Here is a 26622-nt window from a genome sequence, read left to right as displayed (position 1 = left end):
TATAGACAGAGGGCAGAGGAGATATACAGATATAAGGCCGTAGTTAGACCTCACTTTTGGTACTGTGTTCAGTTCTGGTCCCCTCAATACTGGAAGGACGTGGATACTATAGACAGAGGGCAGAGGAGATTTACAGATATAAGGCCGTAGTTAGACCTCACTTTTGGTACTGGGTTCAGTTCTGGTCGCAACACTACAGGAAGGACGTGGATACTATAGACAGAGGGCAGAGGAGATTTACAGATATAAGGCATTAGTTAGACCTCACTTTTGGTACTGTGTTCAGTTCTGGTCCCCTCAATACAGGAAGGACGTAGATACTATAGACAGAGGGCAGAGGAGATTTACAGATATAAGGACTTATTGAGACCTCACTTTTGGTACTGTGTTCAGTTCTGGTCCCCTCAATACAGGAAGGACGTGGATACTATAGACAGAGGGCAGAGGAGATTTACAGATATAAGGACTTAGTGAGACCTCACTTTTGGTACTGTGTTCAGTTCTGGTCCCCTCAATACTGGAAGGACGTGGATACTATAGACAGAGGGCAGAGTAGATTTACAGATATAAGGCCTTAGTTAGACCTCACTTTTGGTACTGTGTTCAGTTCTGGTCCCCTCAATACAGGAAGGACATGGATATGGGAGACAGAGGGCAGAGGAGATTTACAGATATAAGACCTTAGTTAGACCTGACTTTTGGTACTGTGTTCAGTTCTGGTCCCCTCAATACAGGAAGGACATGGATACGAGAGACAGAGGGCAGAGGAGATTTACAGATATAAGGCATTAGTTAGACCTCACTTTTGGTACTGTGTTCAGTTCTGGTCCCCTCAATACAGGAAGGACGTGGATACTATAGACAGAGGGCAGAGGAGATTTACAGATATAAGGACTTAGTGAGACCTCACTTTTGGTACTGTGTTCAGTTCTGGTCCCCTCAATACAGGAAGGACGTGGATACTATAGACAGAGGGCAGAGGAGATTTACAGATATAAGGACTTAGTTAGATCTCACTTTTGGTACTGTGTTCAGTTCTGGTCCCCTCAATACAGGAAGGACGTGGATACTATAGACAGAGGGCAGAGGAGATTTACAGATATAAGGACTTAGTTAGACCACACTTTTGGTACTGTGTTCAGTTCTGGTCCCCTCAATACTGAAAGGACGTGGATACTATAGACAGAGGGCAGAGGAGATATACAGATATAAGGCCGTAGTTAGACCTCACTTTTGGTACTGTGTTCAGTTCTGGTCCCCTCAATACTGGAAGGACGTGGATACTATAGACAGAGGGCAGAGGAGATTTACAGATATAAGGCCGTAGTTAGACCTCACTTTTGGTACTGGGTTCAGTTCTGGTCGCAACACTACAGGAAGGACGTGGATACTATAGACAGAGGGCAGAGGAGATTTACAGATATAAGGCATTAGTTAGACCTCACTTTTGGTACTGTGTTCAGTTCTGGTCCCCTCAATACAGGAAGGACGTAGATACTATAGACAGAGGGCAGAGGAGATTTACAGATATAAGGACTTAGTGAGACCTCACTTTTGGTACTGTGTTCAGTTCTGGTCCCCTCAATACAGGAAGGACGTGGATACTATAGACAGAGGGCAGAGGAGATTTACAGATATAAGGACTTAGTGAGACCTCACTTTTGGTACTGTGTTCAGTTCTGGTCCCCTCAATACTGGAAGGACGTGGATACTATAGACAGAGGGCAGAGTAGATTTACAGATATAAGGCCTTAGTTAGACCTCACTTTTGGTACTGTGTTCAGTTCTGGTCCCCTCAATACAGGAAGGACATGGATATGGGAGACAGAGGGCAGAGGAGATTTACAGATATAAGACCTTAGTTAGACCTGACTTTTGGTACTGTGTTCAGTTCTGGTCCCCTCAATACAGGAAGGACATGGATACGAGAGACAGAGGGCAGAGGAGATTTACAGATATAAGGACTTAGTGAGACCTCACTTTTGGTACTGTGTTCAGTTCTGGTCCCTCAATACAGGAAGGATGTGGATACTATAGACAGAGGGCAGAGGAGATTTACAGATATAAGGCCTTAGTGAGACCTCACTTTTGGTACTGTGTTCAGTTCTGGTCCCCTCAATACTGGAAGGACGTGGATATTATAGACAGAGGGCAGAGGAGATTTACAGATATAGGAACTTAGTTAGACATCACTTTTGGTACTGTGTTCAGTTCTGGTCGCCACACTACAGGAAGGACGTGGATACTATAGACAGAGGGCAGAGGAGATTTACAGATATAAGGCATTAGTTAGACCTCACTTTTGGTACTGTGTTCAGTTCTGGTCCCCTCAATACAGGAAGGACGTGGATACTATAGACAGAGGGCAGAGGAGATTTACAGATATAAGGACTTAGTGAGACCTCACTTTTGGTACTGTGTTCAGTTCTGGTCCCCTCAATACAGGAAGGACGTGGATACTATAGACAGAGGGCAGAGGAGATTTACAGATATAAGGACTTAGTTAGACCTCACTTTTGGTACTGTGTTCAGTTCTGGTCCCCTCAATACTGAAAGGACGTGGATACTATAGACAGAGGGCAGAGGAGATATACAGATATAAGGCCGTAGTTAGACCTCACTTTTGGTACTGGGTTCAGTTCTCGTCACCTCAATACTGGAAGGACGTGGATACTATAGACAGAGGGCAGAGGAGATTTACAGATATAAGGCCGTAGTTAGACCTCACTTTTGGTACTGTGTTCAGTTCTGGTCCCCTCAATACAGGAAGGACGTGGATACTATAGACAGAGGGCAGAGGAGATTTACAGATATAAGGACTTAGTTAGACCTCACTTTTGGTACTGTGTTCAGTTCTGGTCCCCTCAATACAGGAAGGACGTGGATACTATAGACAGAGGGCAGAGGAGATTTACAGATATAAGGCCGTAGTTAGACCTCACTTTTGCTACTGTGTTCAGTTCTGGTCCCCTCAATACAGGAAGGACGTGGATACTATATACAGAGGGCAGAGGAGATTTACAGATATAAGGACTTAGTCAGACCTCACTTTTGGTACTGTGTTCAGTTCTGGTCCCCTCAATACTGGAAGGACGTGGATACTATAGACAGAGGGCAGAGTAGATTTACAGATATAAGGCCTTAGTTAGACCTCACTTTTGGTACTGTGTTCAGTTCTGGTCCCCTCAATACAGGAAGGACATGGATACAAGAGACAGAGGCCAGAGGAGATTTACAGATATAAGACCTTAGTTAGACCTGACTTTTGGTACTGTGTTCAGTTCTGGTCCCCTCAATACTGGAAGGACGTGGATACTATAGACAGAGGGCAGAGGAGATATACAGATATAAGGCCGTAGTTAGACCTCACTTTTGGTACTGTGTTCAGTTCTGGTCCCCTCAATACTGGAAGGACGTGGATACTATAGACAGAGGGCAGAGGAGATTTACAGATATAAGGCCGTAGTTAGACCTCACTTTTGGTACTGGGTTCAGTTCTGGTCGCAACACTACAGGAAGGACGTGGATACTATAGACAGAGGGCAGAGGAGATTTACAGATATAAGGCATTAGTTAGACCTCACTTTTGGTACTGTGTTCAGTTCTGGTCCCCTCAATACAGGAAGGACGTAGATACTATAGACAGAGGGCAGAGGAGATTTACAGATATAAGGACTTAGTGAGACCTCACTTTTGGTACTGTGTTCAGTTCTGGTCCCCTCAATACAGGAAGGACGTGGATACTATAGACAGAGGGCAGAGGAGATTTACAGATATAAGGACTTAGTGAGACCTCACTTTTGGTACTGTGTTCAGTTCTGGTCCCCTCAATACTGGAAGGACGTGGATACTATAGACAGAGGGCAGAGTAGATTTACAGATATAAGGCCTTAGTTAGACCTCACTTTTGGTACTGTGTTCAGTTCTGGTCCCCTCAATACAGGAAGGACATGGATACGAGAGACAGAGGCCAGAGGAGATTTACAGATATAAGGACTTAGTTAGACCTGACTTTTGGTACTGTGTTCAGTTCTGGTCCCCTCTATATATGAAGGACGTGCATACTACAGACAGAGGGCAGAGAAGATTTACAGATATAAGGACTTAGTTAGACCTGACTTTAGGTACTGTGTTCAGTTCTGGTCCCCTCAATACAGGAAGGATGTGGATACTATAGACAGAGGGCAGAGGAGATTTACAGATATAAGGCCTTAGTTAGACCTCACTTTTGGTACTGTGTTCAGTTCTGGTCCCCTCAATACAGGAAGGACGTGGATACTATAGACAGAGGGCAGAGGAGATTTACAGATATAAGGACTTAGTGAGACCTCACTTTTGGTACTGTGTTCAGTTCTGGTCCCCTCAATACTGGAAGGACGTGGATACTATAGACAGAGGGCAGAGTAGATTTACAGATATAAGGCCTTAGTTAGACCTCACTTTTGGTACTGTGTTCAGTTCTGGTCCCCTCAATACAGGAAGGACATGGATATGGGAGACAGAGGGCAGAGGAGATTTACAGATATAGGAACTTAGTTAGACCTCACTTTTGGTACTGTGTTCAGTTCTGGTCGCCACACTACAGGAAGGACGTGGATACTATAGACAGAGGGCAGAGGAGATTTACAGATATAAGGACTTAGTGAGACCTCACTTTTGGTACTGTGTTCAGTTCTGGTCCCCTCAATACAGGAAGGACGTGGATACTATAGACAGAGGGCAGAGGAGATTTACAGATATAAGGACTTAGTTAGATCTCACTTTTGGTACTGTGTTCAGTTCTGGTCCCCTCAATACAGGAAGGACGTGGATATGGGAGACAGAGGGCAGAGGAGATTTACAGATATAGGAACTTAGTTAGACCTCACTTTTGGTACTGTGTTCAGTTCTGGTCGCCACACTACAGGAAGGACGTGGATACTATAGACAGAGGGCAGAGGAGATTTACAGATATAAGGCATTAGTTAGACCTCACTTTTGGTACTGTGTTCAGTTCTGGTCCCCTCAATACAGGAAGGACGTGGATACTATAGACAGAGGGCAGAGGAGATTTACAGATATAAGGACTTAGTGAGACCTCACTTTTGGTACTGTGTTCAGTTCTGGTCCCCTCAATACAGGAAGGACGTGGATACTATAGACAGAGGGCAGAGGAGATTTACAGATATAAGGACTTAGTTAGATCTCACTTTTGGTACTGTGTTCAGTTCTGGTCCCCTCAATACAGGAAGGACGTGGATACTATAGACAGAGGGCAGAGGAGATTTACAGATATAAGGACTTAGTTAGACCACACTTTTGGTACTGTGTTCAGTTCTGGTCCCCTCAATACTGAAAGGACGTGGATACTATAGACAGAGGGCAGAGGAGATATACAGATATAAGGCCGTAGTTAGACCTCACTTTTGGTACTGTGTTCAGTTCTGGTCCCCTCAATACTGGAAGGACGTGGATACTATAGACAGAGGGCAGAGGAGATTTACAGATATAAGGCCGTAGTTAGACCTCACTTTTGGTACTGGGTTCAGTTCTGGTCGCAACACTACAGGAAGGACGTGGATACTATAGACAGAGGGCAGAGGAGATTTACAGATATAAGGCATTAGTTAGACCTCACTTTTGGTACTGTGTTCAGTTCTGGTCCCCTCAATACAGGAAGGACGTAGATACTATAGACAGAGGGCAGAGGAGATTTACAGATATAAGGACTTATTGAGACCTCACTTTTGGTACTGTGTTCAGTTCTGGTCCCCTCAATACAGGAAGGACGTGGATACTATAGACAGAGGGCAGAGGAGATTTACAGATATAAGGACTTAGTGAGACCTCACTTTTGGTACTGTGTTCAGTTCTGGTCCCCTCAATACTGGAAGGACGTGGATACTATAGACAGAGGGCAGAGTAGATTTACAGATATAAGGCCTTAGTTAGACCTCACTTTTGGTACTGTGTTCAGTTCTGGTCCCCTCAATACAGGAAGGACATGGATATGGGAGACAGAGGGCAGAGGAGATTTACAGATATAAGACCTTAGTTAGACCTGACTTTTGGTACTGTGTTCAGTTCTGGTCCCCTCAATACAGGAAGGACATGGATACGAGAGACAGAGGGCAGAGGAGATTTACAGATATAAGGCATTAGTTAGACCTCACTTTTGGTACTGTGTTCAGTTCTGGTCCCCTCAATACAGGAAGGACGTGGATACTATAGACAGAGGGCAGAGGAGATTTACAGATATAAGGACTTAGTGAGACCTCACTTTTGGTACTGTGTTCAGTTCTGGTCCCCTCAATACAGGAAGGACGTGGATACTATAGACAGAGGGCAGAGGAGATTTAGAGATATAAGGACTTAGTTAGATCTCACTTTTGGTACTGTGTTCAGTTCTGGTCCCCTCAATACAGGAAGGACGTGGATACTATAGACAGAGGGCAGAGGAGATTTACAGATATAAGGACTTAGTTAGACCACACTTTTGGTACTGTGTTCAGTTCTGGTCCCCTCAATACTGAAAGGACGTGGATACTATAGACAGAGGGCAGAGGAGATATACAGATATAAGGCCGTAGTTAGACCTCACTTTTGGTACTGTGTTCAGTTCTGGTCCCCTCAATACTGGAAGGACGTGGATACTATAGACAGAGGGCAGAGGAGATTTACAGATATAAGGCCGTAGTTAGACCTCACTTTTGGTACTGGGTTCAGTTCTGGTCGCAACACTACAGGAAGGACGTGGATACTATAGACAGAGGGCAGAGGAGATTTACAGATATAAGGCATTAGTTAGACCTCACTTTTGGTACTGTGTTCAGTTCTGGTCCCCTCAATACAGGAAGGACGTAGATACTATAGACAGAGGGCAGAGGAGATTTACAGATATAAGGACTTAGTGAGACCTCACTTTTGGTACTGTGTTCAGTTCTGGTCCCCTCAATACAGGAAGGACGTGGATACTATAGACAGAGGGCAGAGGAGATTTACAGATATAAGGACTTAGTGAGACCTCACTTTTGGTACTGTGTTCAGTTCTGGTCCCCTCAATACTGGAAGGACGTGGATACTATAGACAGAGGGCAGAGTAGATTTACAGATATAAGGCCTTAGTTAGACCTCACTTTTGGTACTGTGTTCAGTTCTGGTCCCCTCAATACAGGAAGGACATGGATATGGGAGACAGAGGGCAGAGGAGATTTACAGATATAAGACCTTAGTTAGACCTGACTTTTGGTACTGTGTTCAGTTCTGGTCCCCTCAATACAGGAAGGACATGGATACGAGAGACAGAGGGCAGAGGAGATTTACAGATATAAGGACTTAGTGAGACCTCACTTTTGGTACTGTGTTCAGTTCTGGTCCCTCAATACAGGAAGGATGTGGATACTATAGACAGAGGGCAGAGGAGATTTACAGATATAAGGCCTTAGTGAGACCTCACTTTTGGTACTGTGTTCAGTTCTGGTCCCCTCAATACTGGAAGGACGTGGATATTATAGACAGAGGGCAGAGGAGATTTACAGATATAGGAACTTAGTTAGACATCACTTTTGGTACTGTGTTCAGTTCTGGTCGCCACACTACAGGAAGGACGTGGATACTATAGACAGAGGGCAGAGGAGATTTACAGATATAAGGCATTAGTTAGACCTCACTTTTGGTACTGTGTTCAGTTCTGGTCCCCTCAATACAGGAAGGACGTGGATACTATAGACAGAGGGCAGAGGAGATTTACAGATATAAGGACTTAGTGAGACCTCACTTTTGGTACTGTGTTCAGTTCTGGTCCCCTCAATACAGGAAGGACGTGGATACTATAGACAGAGGGCAGAGGAGATTTACAGATATAAGGACTTAGTTAGACCTCACTTTTGGTACTGTGTTCAGTTCTGGTCCCCTCAATACTGAAAGGATGTGGATACTATAGACAGAGGGCAGAGGAGATATACAGATATAAGGCCGTAGTTAGACCTCACTTTTGGTACTGGGTTCAGTTCTCGTCACCTCAATACTGGAAGGACGTGGATACTATAGACAGAGGGCAGAGGAGATTTACAGATATAAGGTCGTAGTTAGACCTCACTTTTGGTACTGTGTTCAGTTCTGGTCCCCTCAATACAGGAAGGACGTGGATACTATAGACAGAGGGCAGAGGAGATTTACAGATATAAGGACTTAGTTAGACCTCACTTTTGGTACTGTGTTCAGTTCTGGTCCCCTCAATACAGGAAGGACGTGGATACTATAGACAGAGGGCAGAGGAGATTTACAGATATAAGGCCGTAGTTAGACCTCACTTTTGCTACTGTGTTCAGTTCTGGTCCCCTCAATACAGGAAGGACGTGGATACTATATACAGAGGGCAGAGGAGATTTACAGATATAAGGACTTAGTCAGACCTCACTTTTGGTACTGTGTTCAGTTCTGGTCCCCTCAATACTGGAAGGACGTGGATACTATAGACAGAGGGCAGAGTAGATTTACAGATATAAGGCCTTAGTTAGACCTCACTTTTGGTACTGTGTTCAGTTCTGGTCCCCTCAATACAGGAAGGACGTGGATACTATAGACAGAGGGCAGAGGAGATTTACAGATATAAGGACTTAGTTAGATCTCACTTTTGGTACTGTGTTCAGTTCTGGTCCCCTCAATACAGGAAGGACGTGGATACTATAGACAGAGGGCAGAGGAGATTTACAGATATAAGGACTTAGTTAGACCACACTTTTGGTACTGTGTTCAGTTCTGGTCCCCTCAATACTGAAAGGACGTGGATACTATAGACAGAGGGCAGAGGAGATATACAGATATAAGGCCGTAGTTAGACCTCACTTTTGGTACTGTGTTCAGTTCTGGTCCCCTCAATACTGGAAGGACGTGGATACTATAGACAGAGGGCAGAGGAGATTTACAGATATAAGGCCGTAGTTAGACCTCACTTTTGGTACTGGGTTCAGTTCTGGTCGCAACACTACAGGAAGGACGTGGATACTATAGACAGAGGGCAGAGGAGATTTACAGATATAAGGCATTAGTTAGACCTCACTTTTGGTACTGTGTTCAGTTCTGGTCCCCTCAATACAGGAAGGACGTAGATACTATAGACAGAGGGCAGAGGAGATTTACAGATATAAGGACTTATTGAGACCTCACTTTTGGTACTGTGTTCAGTTCTGGTCCCCTCAATACAGGAAGGACGTGGATACTATAGACAGAGGGCAGAGGAGATTTACAGATATAAGGACTTAGTGAGACCTCACTTTTGGTACTGTGTTCAGTTCTGGTCCCCTCAATACTGGAAGGACGTGGATACTATAGACAGAGGGCAGAGTAGATTTACAGATATAAGGCCTTAGTTAGACCTCACTTTTGGTACTGTGTTCAGTTCTGGTCCCCTCAATACAGGAAGGACATGGATATGGGAGACAGAGGGCAGAGGAGATTTACAGATATAAGACCTTAGTTAGACCTGACTTTTGGTACTGTGTTCAGTTCTGGTCCCCTCAATACAGGAAGGACATGGATACGAGAGACAGAGGGCAGAGGAGATTTACAGATATAAGGCATTAGTTAGACCTCACTTTTGGTACTGTGTTCAGTTCTGGTCCCCTCAATACAGGAAGGACGTGGATACTATAGACAGAGGGCAGAGGAGATTTACAGATATAAGGACTTAGTGAGACCTCACTTTTGGTACTGTGTTCAGTTCTGGTCCCCTCAATACAGGAAGGACGTGGATACTATAGACAGAGGGCAGAGGAGATTTAGAGATATAAGGACTTAGTTAGATCTCACTTTTGGTACTGTGTTCAGTTCTGGTCCCCTCAATACAGGAAGGACGTGGATACTATAGACAGAGGGCAGAGGAGATTTACAGATATAAGGACTTAGTTAGACCACACTTTTGGTACTGTGTTCAGTTCTGGTCCCCTCAATACTGAAAGGACGTGGATACTATAGACAGAGGGCAGAGGAGATATACAGATATAAGGCCGTAGTTAGACCTCACTTTTGGTACTGTGTTCAGTTCTGGTCCCCTCAATACTGGAAGGACGTGGATACTATAGACAGAGGGCAGAGGAGATTTACAGATATAAGGCCGTAGTTAGACCTCACTTTTGGTACTGGGTTCAGTTCTGGTCGCAACACTACAGGAAGGACGTGGATACTATAGACAGAGGGCAGAGGAGATTTACAGATATAAGGCATTAGTTAGACCTCACTTTTGGTACTGTGTTCAGTTCTGGTCCCCTCAATACAGGAAGGACGTAGATACTATAGACAGAGGGCAGAGGAGATTTACAGATATAAGGACTTAGTGAGACCTCACTTTTGGTACTGTGTTCAGTTCTGGTCCCCTCAATACAGGAAGGACGTGGATACTATAGACAGAGGGCAGAGGAGATTTACAGATATAAGGACTTAGTGAGACCTCACTTTTGGTACTGTGTTCAGTTCTGGTCCCCTCAATACTGGAAGGACGTGGATACTATAGACAGAGGGCAGAGTAGATTTACAGATATAAGGCCTTAGTTAGACCTCACTTTTGGTACTGTGTTCAGTTCTGGTCCCCTCAATACAGGAAGGACATGGATATGGGAGACAGAGGGCAGAGGAGATTTACAGATATAAGACCTTAGTTAGACCTGACTTTTGGTACTGTGTTCAGTTCTGGTCCCCTCAATACAGGAAGGACATGGATACGAGAGACAGAGGGCAGAGGAGATTTACAGATATAAGGACTTAGTGAGACCTCACTTTTGGTACTGTGTTCAGTTCTGGTCCCTCAATACAGGAAGGATGTGGATACTATAGACAGAGGGCAGAGGAGATTTACAGATATAAGGCCTTAGTGAGACCTCACTTTTGGTACTGTGTTCAGTTCTGGTCCCCTCAATACTGGAAGGACGTGGATATTATAGACAGAGGGCAGAGGAGATTTACAGATATAGGAACTTAGTTAGACATCACTTTTGGTACTGTGTTCAGTTCTGGTCGCCACACTACAGGAAGGACGTGGATACTATAGACAGAGGGCAGAGGAGATTTACAGATATAAGGCATTAGTTAGACCTCACTTTTGGTACTGTGTTCAGTTCTGGTCCCCTCAATACAGGAAGGACGTGGATACTATAGACAGAGGGCAGAGGAGATTTACAGATATAAGGACTTAGTGAGACCTCACTTTTGGTACTGTGTTCAGTTCTGGTCCCCTCAATACAGGAAGGACGTGGATACTATAGACAGAGGGCAGAGGAGATTTACAGATATAAGGACTTAGTTAGACCTCACTTTTGGTACTGTGTTCAGTTCTGGTCCCCTCAATACTGAAAGGATGTGGATACTATAGACAGAGGGCAGAGGAGATATACAGATATAAGGCCGTAGTTAGACCTCACTTTTGGTACTGGGTTCAGTTCTCGTCACCTCAATACTGGAAGGACGTGGATACTATAGACAGAGGGCAGAGGAGATTTACAGATATAAGGTCGTAGTTAGACCTCACTTTTGGTACTGTGTTCAGTTCTGGTCCCCTCAATACAGGAAGGACGTGGATACTATAGACAGAGGGCAGAGGAGATTTACAGATATAAGGACTTAGTTAGACCTCACTTTTGGTACTGTGTTCAGTTCTGGTCCCCTCAATACAGGAAGGACGTGGATACTATAGACAGAGGGCAGAGGAGATTTACAGATATAAGGCCGTAGTTAGACCTCACTTTTGCTACTGTGTTCAGTTCTGGTCCCCTCAATACAGGAAGGACGTGGATACTATATACAGAGGGCAGAGGAGATTTACAGATATAAGGACTTAGTCAGACCTCACTTTTGGTACTGTGTTCAGTTCTGGTCCCCTCAATACTGGAAGGACGTGGATACTATAGACAGAGGGCAGAGTAGATTTACAGATATAAGGCCTTAGTTAGACCTCACTTTTGGTACTGTGTTCAGTTCTGGTCCCCTCAATACAGGAAGGACATGGATACAAGAGACAGAGGCCAGAGGAGATTTACAGATATAAGACCTTAGTTAGACCTGACTTTTGGTACTGTGTTCAGTTGTGGTCCCCTCTATATACGAAGGACGTGTATACTACAGACAGAGGGCAGAGAAGATTGACAGATATAAGGACTTAGTTAGACCTCACTTTTGGTACTGTGTTCAGTTCTGGTCCCCTCAATACAGGAAGGACATGGATACGAGAGACAGAGGGCAGAGGAGATTTACAGATATAAGGACTTAGTTGGACCTCAATTTTGGTACTGTGTTCAGTTCTGGTCCCCTCAATACAGGATGGACGTGGATAATATAGACAGAGGGCAGAGGAGATTTAGAGATATAAGGCCTTAGTTAGACCTCACTTTTGGTACTGTGTTCAGTTCTGGTCCCCTCAATACTGGAAGGACATGGATACTATAGACAGAGGGCAGAGGAGATTTACAGATATAAGGACTTAGTTGGACCTCAATTTTGGTACTGTGTTCAGTTCTGGTCCCCTCAATACAGGAATGACGTGGATACTATAGACAGAGGGCAGAGGAGATTTACAGATATAAGGCCTTAGTTAGATCTCACTTTTGGTACTGTGTTCAGTTCTGGTCCCCTCAATACAGGAAGGACGTGGATACTATAGACAGAGGGCAGAGGAGATTTACAGATATAAGGACTTAGTTAGACCTCACTTTTGGTACTGTGTTCAGTTCTGTTCCCCTCAATACTGGAAGGACGTGGATACAATAGACAGAGGGCAGAGGAGATTTACAGATATAAGGACTTAGTTAGACCTCACTTTTGGTACTGTGTTCAGTTCTGGTTCCCTCAATACAGGAAGGACGTGGATACTATAGACAGAGGGCAGAGGAGATTTACAGATATAAGGGTTAGTCAGACATCACTTTTGGTATTGTGTTCAGTTCTGGTCCCCTCAATACAGGATGGACGTGGATACTATATACAGATAGAGGAGATTTACAGATATAAGGACTTAGTTGGACCTCACCTTTGCTACTGTGTTCAGTTCTGGTCCACTCAATACAGGAAGGACGTGGATACTATAGACAGAGGGCAGAGGAGAATTACAGATATAAGAACTTAGTTAGACCTGACTTTTGGTCCTGTGTTCAATTCTGGTCCCCTCAATACAGGATGGACGTGGATACTATAGACAGAGGGCAGAGGAGATTTACAGATATAAGGACTTAGTGAGACCTCACTTTTGGTACTGTGTTCAGTTCTGGTCCCCTCAATACTGGAAGGACGTGGATATTATAGACAGAGGGCAGAGGAGATTTACAGATATAGGAACTTAGTTAGACCTCACTTTTGGTACTGTGTTCAGTTCTGGTCGCCACACTACAGGAAGGACGTGGATACTATAGACAGAGGGCAGAGGAGATTTACAGATATAAGGCATTAGTTAGACCTCACTTTTGGTACTGTGTTCAGTTCTGGTCCCCTCAATACAGGAAGGATGTGGATACTATAGACAGAGGGCAGAGGAGATTTACAGATATAAGGCATTAGTTAGACCTCACTTTTGGTACTGTGTTCAGTTCTGGTCCCCTCAATACAGGAAGGACGTGGATACTATAGACAGAGGGCAGAGGAGATTTACAGATATAAGGACTTAGTGAGACCTCACTTTTGGTACTGTGTTCAGTTCTGGTCCCCTCAATACTGGAAGGACGTGGATACTATAGACAGAGGGCAGAGTAGATTTACAGATATAAGGCCTTAGTTAGACCTCACTTTTGGTACTGTGTTCAGTTCTGGTCCCCTCAATACAGGAAGGACATGGATATGAGAGACAGAGGGCAGAGGAGATTTACAGATATAAGGACTTAGTTAGACCTCACTTTTGGTACTGTGTTCAGTTCTGGTCCGCTCAATACAGGATGGACGTGGATAATATAGACAGAGGGCAGAGGAGATTTACAGATATAAGGCCTTAGTTAGACCTCACTTTTGGTACTGTGTTCAGTTCTGGTCCCCTCAATACAGGAAGGACATGGATACGAGAGACAGAGGGTAGAGGAGATTTACAGATATAAGGACTTAGTTAGACCTCACTTTTGGTACTGTGTTCAGTTCTGGTCCCCTCAATACAGGATGGACGTGGATAATATAGACGGAGGGCAGAGGAGATTTACAGATATAAGGCCTTAGTTAGACCTCACTTTTGGTACTGTGTTCAGTTCTGGTCCCCTCAATACTGGAAGGACGTGGATATTATAGACAGAGGGCAGAGGAGATTTACAGATATAGGAACTTAGTTAGACCTCACTTTTGGTACTGTGTTCAGTTCTGGTCGCCACACTACAGGAAGGACGTGGATACTATAGACAGAGGGCAGAGGAGATTTACAGATATAAGGCATTAGTTAGACCTCACTTTTGGTACTGTATTCAGTTCTGGTCCCCTCAATACAGGAAGGACGTGGATACTATAGACAGAGGGCAGAGGAGATTTACAGATATAAGGACTTAGTGAGACCTCACTTTTGGTACTGTGTTCAGTTCTGGTCCCCTCAATACAGGAAGGACGTGGATACTATAGACAGAGGGCAGAGCAGATTTACAGATATAAGGACTTAGTTAGATCTCACTTTTGGTACTGTGTTCAGTTCTGGTCCCCTCAATACAGGAAGGACGTGGATACTATAGACAGAGGGCAGAGGAGAGTTACAGATATAAGGACTTAGTTAGACCTTACTTTTGGTACTGTGTTCAGTTCTGGTCCCCTCAATACTGAAAGGACGTGGATACTATAGACAGAGGGCAGAGGAGATATACAGATATAAGGCCGTAGTTAGACCTCACTTTTGGTACTGGGTTCAGTTCTCGTCACCTCAATACTGGAAGGACGTGGATACTATAGACAGAGGGCAGAGGAGATTTACAGATATAAGGCCGTAGTTAGACCTCACTTTTGGTACTGGGTTCAGTTCTGGTCCCCTCAATACAGGAAGGACGTGGATACTATAGACAGAGGGCAGAGGAGATTTACAGATATAAGGACTTAGTGAGACCTCACTTTTGGTACTGTGTTCAGTTCTGGTCCCCTCAATACTGGAAGGACTTGGATATTATAGACAGAGGGCAGAGGAGATTTACAGATATAAGGCCTTAGTTAGACCTCACTTTTGGTACTGTGTTCAGTTCTGGTCCCCTCAATACAGGAAGGACATGGATACGAGAGACAGAGGCCAGAGGAGATTTACAGATATAAGACCTTAGTTAGACCTGACTTTTGGTACTGTGTTCAGTTCTGGTCCCCTCAATACAGGATGGACGTGGATAATATAGACAGAGGGCAGAGGAGATTTACAGATATAAGGCCTTAGTTAGACCTCATTTTTGGTACTGTGTTCAGTTCTGGTCCCCTCAATACTGGAAGAACGTGGATACTATAGACAGAGGGCAGAGGAGATACACAGATATAAGGCCGTAGTTAGACCTCACTTTTGGTACTGGGTTCAGTTCTCGTCACCTCAATACTGGAAGGACATGGATACTATAGACAGAGGGCAGAGGAGATTTACAGATATAAGGCCTTAGTTAGACCTCACTTTTGGTGCTGTGTTCAGTTCTGGTCCCCTCAATACAGGAAGGACGTGGATACTATAGACAGAGGGCAGAGGAGATTAACAGATATAAGGCCTTGGTTAGACCTCACTTTTGGTACAGTGTTCAGTTCTGGTCCCCTCAATACTGGAAGGACGTGGATACTATAGACAGAGGGCAGAGTAGATTTACAGATATAAGGCCTTAGTTAGACCTCACTTTTGGTACTGTGTTCAGTTCTGGTCCCCTCAATACAGGAAGGACATGGATACAAGAGACAGAGGCCAGAGGAGATTTACAGATATAAGACCTTAGTTAGACCTGACTTTTGGTACTGTGTTCAGTTCTGGTCCCCTCTATATACGAAGGATGTGGATACAATAGACAGAGGGCAGAGGAGATTTACAGATATAAGGACTTAGTTAGACCTCACTTTTGGTACTGTGTTCAGTTCTGGTCCCCTCAATACAGGATGGACGTGGATACTATATACAGATAGAGGAGATTTACAGATATAAGGACTTAGTTGGACCTCACCTTTGCTACTGTGTTCAGTTCTGGTCCACTCAATACAGGAAGGACGTTGATACTATAGACAGAGGGCAGAGGAGAATTACAGATATAAGAACTTAGTTAGACCTCACTTTTGGTCCTGTGTTCAATTCTGGTCCCCTCAATACAGGATGGACGTGGATACTATAGACAGAGGGCAGAGGAGATTTACAGATATAAGGACTTAGTGAGACCTCACTTTTGGTACTGTGTTCAGTTCTGGTCCCTCAATACAGGAAGGATGTGGATACTATAGACAGAGGGCAGAGGAGATTTACAGATATAAGGCCTTAGTGAGACCTCACTTTTGGTACTGTGTTCAGTTCTGGTCCCCTCAATACTGGAAGGACGTGGATATTATAGACAGAGGGCAGAGGAGATTTACAGATATAGGAACTTAGTTAGACCTCACTTTTGGTACTGTGTTCAGTTCTGGTCGCCACACTACAGGAAGGACGTGGATACTATAGACAGAGGGCAGAGGAGATTTACAGATATAAGGCATTAGTTAGACCTCACTTTTGGTACTGTGTTCAGTTCTGGTCCCTCAATACAGGAAGGACGTGGATACTATAGACAGACGGCAGAGTAGATTTACAGATATAAGGCCTTAGTTAGACCTCACTTTTGGTACTGTGTTCAGTTCTGGTCCCCTCAATACAGGAAGGACATGGATATGAGAGACAGAGGGCAGAGGAGATTTACAGATATAAGGACTTAGTTAGACCTCACTTTTGGTACTGTGTTCAGTTCTGGTCCGCTCAATACAGGATGGACGTGGATAATATAGACAGAGGGCAGAGGAGATTTACAGATATAAGGCCTTAGTTAGACCTCACTTTTGGTACTGTGTTCAGTTCTGGTCCGCTCAATACAGGAAGGACATGGATACGAGAGACAGAGGGCAGAGGAGATTTACAGATATAAGGCCTTAGTTAGACCTCACTTTTGGTACTGTGTTCAGTTCTGGTCCCCTCAATACTGGAAGGACGTGGATATTATAGACAGAGGGCAGAGGAGATTTACAGATATAGGAACTTAGTTAGACCTTACTTTTGGTACTGTGTTCAGTTCTGGTCGCCACACTACAGGAAGGACGTGGATACTATAGACAGAGGGCAGAGGAGATTTACAGATATAAGGCATTAGTTAGACCTCACTTTTGGTACTGTGTTCAGTTCTGGTCCCCTCAATACAGGAAGGACGTGGATACTATAGACAGAGGGCAGAGGAGATTTACAGATATAAGGACTTAGTTAGACCTCACTTTTGGTACTGTGTTCAGTTCTGGTCCCCTCAATACTGAAAGGACGTGGATACTATAGACAGAGGGCAGAGGAGATATACAGATATAAGGCCGTAGTTAGACCTCACTTTTGGTACTGGGTTCAGTTCTCGTCACCTCAATACTGGAAGGACGAGGATACTATAGACAGAGGGCAGAGGAGATTTACAGATATAAGGCCTTAGTTAGACCTCACTTTTGGTACTGGGTTCAGTTCTGGTCCCCTCAATACAGGAAGGACGTGGATACTATAGACAGAGGGCAGAGGAGATTTACAGATATAAGGCCTTAGTTAGACCTCACTTTTGGTACTGGGTTCAGTTCTGGTCCCCTCAATACAGGAAGGACGTGGATACTATAGACAGAGGGCAGAGGAGATTTACAGATATAAGGACTTAGTGAGACCTCACTTTTGGTACTGTGTTCAGTTCTGGTCCCCTCAATACTGGAAGGACGTGGATATTATAGACAGAGGGCAGAGGAGATTTACAGATATAAGGCCTTAGTTAGACCTCACTTTTGGTACTGTGTTCAGTTCTGGTCCCCTCAATACAGGAAGGACATGGATACGAGAGACAGAGGCCAGAGGAGATTTACAGATATAAGACCTTAGTTAGACCTGACTTTTGGTACTGTGTTCAGTTCTGGACCCTCAATACAGGATGGACGTGGATAATATAGACAGAGGGCAGAGAAGATTGACAGATATAAGGACTTAGTTAGACCTCACTTTTGGTACTGTGTTCAGTTCTGGTCCCCTCAATACAGGAAGGACGTGGATACTATAGACAGAGGGCAGAGGAGATTTACAGATATAAGGACTTAGTTGGACCTCAATTTTGGTACTGTGTTCAGTTCTGGTCCCCTCAATACAGGAATGACGTGGATACTATAGACAGAGGGCAGAGGAGATTTACAGATATAAGGCCTTAGTTAGATCTCACTTTTGGTACTGTGTTCAGTTCTGGTCCCCTCAATACAGGAAGGACGTGGATACTATAGACAGAGGGCAGAGGAGATTTACAGATATAAGGACTTAGTTAGACCTCACTTTTGGTACTGTGTTCAGTTCTGGTCCCCTCAATACTGGAAGGACGTGGATACAATAGACAGAGGGCAGAGGAGATTTACAGATATAAGGACTTAGTTAGACCTCACTTTTGGTACTGTGTTCAGTTCTGGTTCCCTCAATACAGGAAGGACGTGGATACTATAGACAGAGGGCAGAGGAGATTTACAGATATAAGGGCTTAGTCAGACATCACTTTTGGTATTGTGTTCAGTTCTGGTCCCCTCAATACAGGATGGACGTGGATACTATATACAGATAGAGGAGATTTACAGATATAAGGACTTAGTTGGACCTCACCTTTGCTACTGTGTTCAGTTCTGGTCCACTCAATACAGGAAGGACGTGGATACTATAGACAGAGGGCAGAGGAGAATTACAGATATAAGAACTTAGTTAGACCTCACTTTTGGTCCTGTGTTCAATTCTGGTCCCCTCAATACAGGATGGACGTGGATACTATAGACAGAGGGCAGAGGAGATTTACAGATATAAGGACTTAGTGAGACCTCACTTTTGGTACTGTATTCAGTTCTGGACCCTCAATACAGGAAGGACGTGGATACTATAGACAGAGGGCAGAGGAGATTTACAGATATAAGGCATTAGTTAGACCTCACTTTTGGTACTGTGTTCAGTTCTGGTCCCCTCAATACAGGAAGGACGTGGATACTATAGACAGAGGGCAGAGGAGATTTACAGATATAAGGACTTAGTGAGACCTCACTTTTGGTACTGTGTTCAGTTCTGGTCCCCTCAATACTGGAAGGACGTGGATACTATAGACAGAGGGCAGAGTAGATTTACAGATATAAAGCCTTAGTTAGACCTCACTTTTGGTACTGTGTTCAGTTCTGGTCCCCTCAATACAGGAAGGACATGGATATGAGAGACAGAGGGCAGAGGAGATTTACAGATATAAGGACTTAGTTAGACCTCACTTTTGGTACTGTGTTCAGTTCTGGTCCGCTCAATACAGGATGGACGTGGATAATATAGACAGAGGGCAGAGGAGATTTACAGATATAAGGCCTTAGTTAGACCTCACTTTTGGTACTGTGTTCAGTTCTGGTCCCCTCAATACAGGAAGGACATGGATACGAGAGACAGAGGGCAGAGGAGATTTACAGATATAAGGACTTAGTTAGACCTCACTTTTGGTACTGTGTTCAGTTCTGGTCCCCTCAATACAGGATGGACGTGGATAATATAGACGGAGGGCAGAGGAGATTTACAGATATAAGGCCTTAGTTAGACCTCACTTTTGGTACTGTGTTCAGTTCTGGTCCCCTCAATACTGGAAGGACATGGATACTATAGACAGAGGGCAGAGGAGATTTACAGATATAAGGCCTTAGTTAGACCTCACTTTTGGTACTGTGTTCAGTTCTGGTCCCTCAATACAGGAAGGACGTGGATACTATAGACAGACGGCAGAGGAGATTTACAGATATAAGGCCTTAATTAGACCTCACATTCGGTACTGTGTTCAGTTCTGGTCCCCTCAATACAGGAAGGACGTGGATACTATAGACAGAGGGCAGAGGAGATTTACAGATATTATGCCTTAGTTAGACCTCACTTTTGGTACTGTGTTCAGTTCTGGTCCCCTCAATACTGGAAGGACGTGGATACTATAGACAGAGGGCAGAGGAGATATACAGATATAAGGCCGTAGTTAGACCTCACTTTTGGTACTGGGTTCAGTTCTCGTCACCTCAATACTGGAAGGACATGGATAATATAGACAGAGGGCAGAGGAGATTTACAGATATAAGGACTTAGTGAGACCTCACTTTTGGTACAGTGTTCAGTTCTGGTCCCCTCAATACAGGATGGACGTGGATACTATAGACAGAGGGCAGAGGAGATTTACAGATATAAGGACTTAGTTGGACCTCAATTTTGGTACTGTGTTCAGTTCTCGTCCCCTCAATACAGGAATGACGTGGATACTATAGACAGAGGGCAGAGGAGATTTACAGATATAAGGCCTTAGTTAGACCTCACTTTTGGTACTGTGTTCAGTTCTGGTCCCCTCAATACTGGAAGGACGTGGATACAATAGACAGAGGGCAGAGGAGATTTACAGATATAAGGACTTAGTTAGACCTCACTTTTGGTACTGTGTTCAGTTCTGGTTCCCTCAATACAGGAAGGACGTGGATACTATAGACAGAGGGCAGAGGAGATTTACAGATATAAGGGCTTAGTCAGACATCACTTTTGGTATTGTGTTCAGTTCTGGTCCCCTCAATACAGGATGGACGTGGATACTATATACAGATAGAGGAGATTTACAGATATAAGGACTTAGTTGGACCTCACCTTTGCTACTGTGTTCAGTTCTGGTCCACTCAATACAGGAAGGACGTGGATACTATAGACAGAGGGCAGAGGAGAATTACAGATATAAGAACTTAGTTAGACCTCACTTTTGGTCCTGTGTTCAATTCTGGTCTCCTCAATACAGGATGGACGTGGATACTATAGACAGAGGGCAGAGGAGATTTACAGATATAAGGACTTAGTGAGACCTCACTTTTGGTACTGTGTTCAGTTCTGGTCCCTCAATACAGGAAGGATGTGGATACTATAGACAGAGGGCAGAGGAGATTTACAGATATAAGGCCTTAGTGAGACCTCACTTTTGGTACTGTGTTCAGTTCTGGTCCCCTCAATACTGGAAGGACGTGGATATTATAGACAGAGGGCAGAGGAGATTTACAGATATAAGGCCTTAGTTAGACCTCACTTTTGGTACTGGGTTCAGTTCTGGTCCCCTCAATACAGGAAGGACGTGGATACTATAGACAGAGGGCAGAGGAGATTTACAGATATAAGGCCTTAGTTAGACCTCACTTTTGGTACTGGGTTCAGTTCTGGTCCCCTCAATACAGGAAGGACGTGGATACTATAGACAGAGGGCAGAGGAGATTTACAGATATAAGGACTTAGTGAGACCTCACTTTTGGTACTGTGTTCAGTTCTGGTCCCCTCAATACTGGAAGGACGTGGATATTATAGACAGAGGGCAGAGGAGATTTACAGATATAAGGCCTTAGTTAGACCTCACTTTTGGTACTGTGTTCAGTTCTGGTCCCCTCAATACAGGAAAGACATGGATACGAGAGACAGAGGCCAGAGGAGATTTACAGATATAAGACCTTAGTTAGACCTCACTTTTGGTACTGTGTTCAGTTCTGGTTCCCTCAATACAGGAAGGACGTGGATACTATAGACAGAGGGCAGAGGAGATTTACAGATATAAGGGCTTAGTCAGACATCACTTTTGGTATTGTGTTCAGTTCTGGTCCCCTCAATACAGGATGGACGTGGATACTATATACAGATAGAGGAGATTTACAGATATAAGGACTTAGTTGGACCTCACCTTTGCTACTGTGTTCAGTTCTGGTCCACTCAATACAGGAAGGACGTGGATACTATAGACAGAGGGCAGAGGAGAATTACAGATATAAGAACTTAGTTAGACCTCACTTTTGGTCCTGTGTTCAATTCTGGTCCCCTCAATACAGGATGGACGTGGATACTATAGACAGAGGGCAGAGGAGATTTACAGATATAAGGACTTAGTGAGACCTCACTTTTGGTACTGTGTTCAGTTCTGGTCCCTCAATACAGGAAGGATGTGGATACTATAGACAGAGGGCAGAGGAGATTTACAGATATAAGGGCTTAGTCAGACATCACTTTTGGTATTGTGTTCAGTTCTGGTCCCCTCAATACAGGATGGACGTGGATACTATATACAGATAGAGGAGATTTACAGATATAAGGACTTAGTTGGACCTCACCTTTGCTACTGTGTTCAGTTCTGGTCCACTCAATACAGGAAGGACGTGGATACTATAGACAGAGGGCAGAGGAGAATTACAGATATAAGAACTTAGTTAGACCTCACTTTTGGTCCTGTGTTCAATTCTGGTCTCCTCAATACAGGATGGACGTGGATACTATAGACAGAGGGCAGAGGAGATTTACAGATATAAGGACTTAGTGAGACCTCACTTTTGGTACTGTGTTCAGTTCTGGTCCCTCAATACAGGAAGGATGTGGATACTATAGACAGAGGGCAGAGGAGATTTACAGATATAAGGCCTTAGTGAGACCTCACTTTTGGTACTGTGTTCAGTTCTGGTCCCCTCAATACTGGAAGGACGTGGATATTATAGACAGAGGGCAGAGGAGATTTACAGATATAAGGCGTTAGTTAGACCTCACTTTTGGTACTGTGTTAAGTTCTGGTCCCCTCAATACTGAAAGGACGTGGATACTATAGACAGAGGGCAGAGGAGATATACAGATATAAGGCCTTAGTTAGACCTCACTTTTGGTACTGGGTTCAGTTCTCGTCACCTCAATACTGGAAGGACGTGGATACTATAGACAGAGGGCAGAGGAGATTTACAGATATAAGGCCTTAGTTAGACCTCACTTTTGGTACTGGGTTCAGTTCTGGTCCCCTCAATACAGGAAGTACGTGGATACTATAGACAGAGGGCAGAGGAGATATACAGATATAAGGCCTTAGTTAGACCTCACTTTTGGTACTGGGTTCAGTTCTGGTCCCCTCAATACTGGAAGGACGTGGATATTATAGACAGAGGGCAGAGGAGATTTACAGATATAAGGCCTTAGTTAGACCTCACTTTTGGTACTGTGTTCAGTTCTGGTCCCCTCAATACAGGAAGGACATGGATACGAGAGACAGAGGCCAGAGGAGATTTACAGATATAAGACCTTAGTTAGACCTGACTTTTGGTACTGTGTTCAGTTCTGGACCCTCAATACAGGATGGACGTGGATAATATAGACAGAGGGCAGAGGAGATTTACAGATATAAGGACTTAGTGAGACCTCACTTTTGGTACTGTATTCAGTTCTGGTCCCTCAATACAGGAAGGATGTGGATACTATAGACAGAGGGCAGAGGAGATTTACAGATATAAGGCCTTAGTGAGACCTCACTTTTGGTACTGTGTTCAGTTCTGGTCCCCTCAATACTGGAAGGACGTGGATATTATAGACAGAGGGCAGAGGAGATTTACAGATATAAGGCATTAGTTAGACCTCACTTTTGGTACTGTGTTCAGTTCTGGTCCCCTCAATACAGGAAGGACGTGGATACTATAGACAGAGGGCAGAGGAGATTTACAGATATAAGGACTTAGTGAGACCTCACTTTTGGTACTGTGTTCAGTTCTGGTCCCCTCAATACTGGAAGGACGTGGATACTATAGACAGAGGGCAGAGTAGATTTACAGATATAAAGCCTTAGTTAGACCTCACTTTTGGTACTGTGTTCAGTTCTGGTCCCCTCAATACAGGAAGGACATGGATATGAGAGACAGAGGGCAGAGGAGATTTACAGATATAAGGACTTAGTTAGACCTCACTTTTGGTACTGTGTACAGTTCTGGTCCGCTCAATACAGGATGGACGTGGATAATATAGACAGAGGGCAGAGGAGATTTACAGATATAAGGACTTAGTTAGACCTCACTTTTGGTACTGTGTTCAGTTCTGGTCCCCTCAATACAGGATGGACGTGGATAATATAGACGGAGGGCAGAGGAGATTTACAGATATAAGGCCTTAGTTAGACCTCACTTTCGGTACTGTGTTCAGTTCTGGTCCCCTCAATACTGGAAGGACATGGATACTATAGACAGAGGGCAGAGGAGATTTACAGATATAAGGCCTTAGTTAGACCTCACTTTTGGTACTGTGTTCAGTTCTGGTCCCTCAATACAGGAAGGACGTGGATACTATAGACAGACGGCAGAGGAGATTTACAGATATAAGGCCTTAATTAGACCTCACATTCGGTACTGTGTTCAGTTCTGGTCCCCTCAATACAGGAAGGACGTGGATACTATAGACAGAGGGCAGAGGAGATTTACAGATATTATGCCTTAGTTAGACCTCACTTTTGGTACTGTGTTCAGTTCTGGTCCCCTCAATACTGGAAGGACGTGGATACTATAGACAGAGGGCAGAGGAGATATACAGATATAAGGCCGTAGTTAGACCTCACTTTTGGTACTGGGTTCAGTTCTCGTCACCTCAATACTGGAAGGACATGGATAATATAGACAGAGGGCAGAGGAGATTTACAGATATAAGGACTTAGTGAGACCTCACTTTTGGTACAGTGTTCAGTTCTGGTCCCCTCAATACAGGATGGACGTGGATACTATAGACAGAGGGCAGAGGAGATTTACAGATATAAGGACTTAGTTGGACCTCAATTTTGGTACTGTGTTCAGTTCTGGTCCCCTCAATACAGGAATGACGTGGATACTATAGACAGAGGGCAGAGGAGATTTACAGATATAAGGCCTTAGTTAGATCTCACTTTTGGTACTGTGTTCAGTTCTGGTCCCCTCAATACAGGAAGGACGTGGATACTATAGACAGAGGGCAGAGGAGATTTACAGATATAAGGACTTAGTTAGACCTCACTTTTGGTACTGTGTTCAGTTCTGGTCCCCTCAATACTGGAAGGACGTGGATACAATAGACAGAGGGCAGAGGAGATTTACAGATATAAGGACTTAGTTAGACCTCACTTTTGGTACTGTGTTCAGTTCTGGTTCCCTCAATACAGGAAGGACGTGGATACTATAGACAGAGGGCAGAGGAGATTTACAGATATAAGGGCTTAGTCAGACATCACTTTTGGTATTGTGTTCAGTTCTGGTCCCCTCAATACAGGATGGACGTGGATACTATATACAGATAGAGGAGATTTACAGATATAAGGACTTAGTTGGACCTCACCTTTGCTACTGTGTTCAGTTCTGGTCCACTCAATACAGGAAGGACGTGGATACTATAGACAGAGGGCAGAGGAGAATTACAGATATAAGAACTTAGTTAGACCTCACTTTTGGTCCTGTGTTCAATTCTGGTCTCCTCAATACAGGATGGACGTGGATACTATAGACAGAGGGCAGAGGAGATTTACAGATATAAGGCCTTAGTTAGACCTCACTTTTGGTACTGGGTTCAGTTCTGGTCCCCTCAATACAGGAAGGACGTGGATACTATAGACAGAGGGCAGAGGAGATTTACAGATATAAGGACTTAGTGAGACCTCACTTTTGGTACTGTGTTCAGTTCTGGTCCCCTCAATACTGGAAGGACGTGGATATTATAGACAGAGGGCAGAGAAGATTTACAGATATAAGGCCTTAGTTAGACCTCACTTTTGGTACTGTGTTCAGTTCTGGTCCCCTCAATACAGGAAGGACATGGATACGAGAGACAGAGGCCAGAGGAGATTTACAGATATAAGACCTTAGTTAGACCTGACTTTTGGTACTGTGTTCAGTTCTGGACCCTCAATACAGGATGGACGTGGATAATATAGACAGAGGGCAGAGGAGATTTACAGATATAAGGCCTTAGTTAGACCTCATTTTTGGTACTGGGTTCAGTTCTGGTCCCCTCAATACTGGAAGGACGTGGATACTATAGACAGAGGGCAGAGGAGATACACAGATATAAGGCCGTAGTTAGACCTCACTTTTGGTACTGGGTTCAGTTCTCGTCACCTCAATACTGGAAGGACATGGATACTATAGACAGAGGGCAGAGTAGATTTACAGATATAAGGACTTAGTTGGACCTCACTTTTGGTACTGTGTTCAGTTCTGGTCCCCTCAATACAGGAAGGACGTGGATACTATAGACAGAGGGCAGAGGAGATTAACAGATATAAGGCCTTGGTTAGACCTTACTTTTGGTACAGTGTTCAGTTCTGGTCCCCTCAATACTGGAAGGACGTGGATACTATAGACAGAGGACAGAGTAGATTTACAGATATAAGGCCTTAGTTAGACCTCACCTTTGGTACTGTGTTCAGTTCTGGTCCCCTCAATACAGGAAGGACATGGATACAAGAGACAGAGGCCAGAGGAGATTTACAGATATAAGACCTTAGTTAGACCTGACTTTTGGTACTGTGTTCAATTCTGGTCCCCTCAATACAGGATGGACGTGGATACTATAGACAGAGGGCAGAGGAGATTTACAGATATAAGGACTTAGTGAGACCTCACTTTTGGTACTGTGTTCAGTTCTGGTCCCTCAATACAGGAAGGACATGGATACGAGAGACAGAGGGCAGA

The 26622-nt window shown here is 44.1% G+C and overlaps 1 protein-coding gene across 1 annotated transcript in view; it reads right to left on the bottom strand.

The window, feature by feature from the left end:
* LOC140716981 (uncharacterized) overlaps positions 1–26622 on the bottom strand; it is a 520796-nt gene that overhangs the window by 158095 nt on the left and 336079 nt on the right. The window lies entirely within an intron of this gene.

Source organism: Hemitrygon akajei, chromosome 26, assembly GCF_048418815.1.
Source record: "Hemitrygon akajei chromosome 26, sHemAka1.3, whole genome shotgun sequence".
In the NCBI taxonomy this organism is placed as follows: Eukaryota; Metazoa; Chordata; class Chondrichthyes; order Myliobatiformes; family Dasyatidae; genus Hemitrygon; species Hemitrygon akajei.
The sequence above is the reverse complement of the archived record's forward strand: the minus strand, read 5'-3'. Positions and strand labels throughout refer to the sequence as shown.